Source organism: Vicia villosa, linkage group LG2 (assembly GCF_029867415.1).
Source record: "Vicia villosa cultivar HV-30 ecotype Madison, WI linkage group LG2, Vvil1.0, whole genome shotgun sequence".
NCBI classification, from domain to species: Eukaryota; Viridiplantae; Streptophyta; class Magnoliopsida; order Fabales; family Fabaceae; genus Vicia; species Vicia villosa.
In genome coordinates, this window is record NC_081181.1 from 152,564,383 (window position 1) to 152,568,129 (window position 3,747).

General features: G+C 24.6%; 1 long non-coding RNA gene across 2 annotated transcripts; it reads left to right on the plus strand.

Moving 5' to 3' along the window:
- The first annotated feature begins 255 nt into the window (after positions 1-255).
- On the plus strand, positions 256-2,097 carry LOC131647095 (uncharacterized). 2 transcript variants are annotated; one of them, XR_009297738.1, is made up of 4 exons: positions 256-528; positions 626-823; positions 909-1,093; positions 1,481-2,097. It is a non-coding gene; the product is annotated as an uncharacterized LOC131647095 (long non-coding RNA). The 2 variants fall into 2 exon arrangements; XR_009297737.1 differs by lacking the exon at positions 909-1,093 and having other exon boundaries at positions 266-528.
- Positions 2,098-3,747: the final 1,650 nt, after the last annotated feature.

The window sequence follows — 3,747 nt, forward strand, 5'->3', positions numbered from 1 at the left end:
TGTCATATCTACAATATAAGAAAGTTTTATGGTCTGGAAAAGACCATAATGCCCTGCTGCCTCAATAATGCTCCACGTGGATAGCTTCAACAACTTTCTTTCATTTTACTTCTACCACATGCCTCTCTATCTTCTCCTACTTTTCTTTTCTCATACTTATTATATATATTTATTTTTTCTGTAACCACTGCACATTTCCCTCTTTAATGATGCATATTTCAAAATTTTATATTTTTCAATAAAATAATGTCACATCACTGTACCTTTACCTTTCTATTGCATCCTATTGTAGGTTTCCTCACTTTCTATTTCATTTGAAAATGCATCTTATCTCTCCTATCACATATCTCTTTCTATCTCCTTCAACCTTCATCTCCTTCTCCCCCCAACCTACTTCAAACCCATTCTACTAACCTTCATCTCCTTCATCTCTCAAGCCTATTACCAAACTTCTCGTGGCGAATGATTTAGTGGTTGATCCTCACGGCTGCGGAACGAAAATGATTTCAGATTTAAGGTTTGGTTCAAGTAAGTATATTTTAATTTTCTTTATGTTTTACTTTTCAATCTTTCTTCTTCTTATGATTCTTTGTTTTTTAATGGATTTTGTGGGTCTCCTGTATAGATTTTTTACGATCTGAAAATTAGAAAGGAATAGAGATTCACACCAGTGGTGATTAAAGCATGATGCAAAAGAAGAGCTATAAGAACAAGGATCTGATAAAATTTCAGTAATTAGTAAAGGATGAGAAGAATAAATTTTAGATGACAAATTTTTTGCTGCGACGAGAAGATAAAGTATCTCAGGTTTAAGGTTTAGTAGGTAAGTATATTTTATTTTCCTTATGCTTTATTTTCCAAAATTTTTCTTCTCTTTATGATTCTTTGTTTTTGAACGGATTTTGTAGATCTCCAGTGTAAATTTTTTTAGATCTGGAGATTAAAGAGAAACACCAACAATTTTATCTTTATCAGATGCTTTGGGGCTAGTGTTTATGTATACTGGTGTTAACTCTCTCACTTTTGGCCTTCATGTGCATTTACGCTTATGTCATATTTCACAACTTCATTCATATGTCACAAATTCTACCATGTATGTTAAATATTCATAATTTCTTCTTTAGATTATTTTTTATAAATAATGTCAAAAGTATTTATATAATCCATAATTTCTTCTTTAGATTATTTTTTAAAAATAATATCATAAAAATTTCTTTTTTACTAAACCATAATAAAATTTATAATTTTCTTCTGCAGTTGATGAATGAGAATATTTTGTATAAATTAATTACTGATACTGAGTTACCATCTATATAAAGATTCTTTAGTTTTGTAATTTATGCACTTACTCAATGATAAATATGACATCTTTCTCATTACCAAATTTCATAAAGTTAGTTCTATTTGTATTACTTGAACATGGAAATGCATGATCTTTTACTATTATAGTTTCTGATATATCAACATGTTTTCTTTTCAGGGGGACTCATACATGTCATAGTTTCTAAAGATTGAGTTCATTTTCTTACCCAAAATGAATTTCAAGATGGAGAAATACTTTTCATAAAATTTCATGCATGAGAATAACTGGTGTTGTAAAAGTTATATTTTAATAATTATATATTAACCTACAAGATTATATTAACTTAAAATTAATTGATTTTTATTACTATCATTATTTGTAATCATTTTATAACAACTATTAAAAAATATTGTTATAAAACTTAAAGAAAAAAAGAGAAAGAAGTAAATAGAAATTGATGGAGTATTTATTATTGATTAAGATGAGGGTAGAAAAATAAATGAGAGTTTGAAAATAAAGTACCAATAGAGAAAGCATAGAGGTGCAGAAATGATGTACTTTCTGAGATGACTGTATGGGTGGATATGTCTTTTCCATCAAATTTAATGAATAAATATTATGCAGGGTTTTTAGGCTTTTTTTCCACAATAGTAGTTGTGCTTATTTTACTATTTGACAGTTTTTTTTAATAGAATAAGTGATTGTGATTTCTCATAGCAGAATAATTAATGCACTTTACCGTTTCAATATATCTTTTTATTATAGTATTTATAAAAATAAAAAATTACTAAAATAACATAGATATACAATGTTAATTTCTTTGGTTTACCCAAGACACAAACATAACCTTTTAAATTATATTTATTTCTTCAGTAACCATGATATGAAACAATCAAAGCACAACAATCTATACTTTTTTGAACAATTTATATTTTTTTTCCACAAGGCAATTAAAATTGTTATAATCTTATTAATTAATTAATTAATTAATGTTTTAAAGTAATAAATACCGAAATAATTAATTAGTAAAGATATTTTTTTAAGTAATTGTAGAGAATGACTAGATATTAATATATGTAAGTATATTTAAATTATAAAATAAAATATTTAAAATTAAATGATTATTTAATTATAGTTTTTTTTAAAAAATATCAATTTTAATATTCTAATTCCAACATAGTTAAAAAGTTTAACTATTGATTCAAATATTTTTTATAACGATACCTAAACAAAAATAATATTTGTACACGAGAACATGAGGTTATTGATCAAAATATTGATTATTAACAGGAATAAAAAGTTAATGATCAGTTTTTTTATTAATTATACATTCAATTATTATTTTTTCACGGATACCAGACATTTTTCTATTAAAAAATATACATCGGAAACAAATGTGCGTTCTGTGCCAGAGCTCGTGCATAAATCTTTTTATTATTAATTATATATTCAATTATTATTTTTTCACGGATACTTGACATTTTTCTATTAAAAAATATACATCTGAAACAAATGTGCATCCTGTACCACAACCCGTGCATCAAATTATTTTTTTATTAATTATATATTCATTTATTAATTTTTCACGGGTACCATCCATTTTTCTATTAAAACATTTACATCTGAAACAAATGTGTGTTCTGTACTAGAACCCGTGAAAAATATAAGAAGAATGAAAAGAAAAATATTATATAAAAAAAGAAAATGATGATATAACAATAAAGTATGTTGAATAACGATATGATAATTAATTGATAGAAATTAATGTTGTGTTAAATAAAATTTAAGATATAATAATAATAAAACTAATGAATAATGAATAAATATATTTTTAACTATCTTAAAAATATTAAATATGTAATAATTTGAAATTAAAAAATATCATATTAATGAGAATTAAATTATATTTGTGAATATAAAAAAATAAAGAAAATCATTCAACATATATATATATATATATATATATATATATATATATATATACACACACACACACACACACCGGGTTAGCATTTTCAAACAAATTCATACATAACGTCTCTCGCGCGTTTCTTAAATTATAAGCATATAATGTTATCAGCAATGTGTTTTCTACGCAGTTGAATAATTAAATGACTCCCACATATAAATATTACACAATTGTTTTATTAAACTTAAAATTTCGATGTTGAAAATAGTATTTTACTAAGATGATAATTTTTATTTTTTCTAACACCAAATTAACATAATTATAACGGGGACGTGAAGCGAATGTTCAAAATATTGAATATTAATGGGACTGTCAAACTATTGATCAAAATATTGAATATTAATGAGAACATAAAGTTATTGATTAAAATATTTTTTTTCACGGGTACCAGATATTTTTCTATATATTCAATTATTATTTTTTCACGGGTACCAGACATTTTTCTATACATTTAATTATTATTTTTTCACGGGTA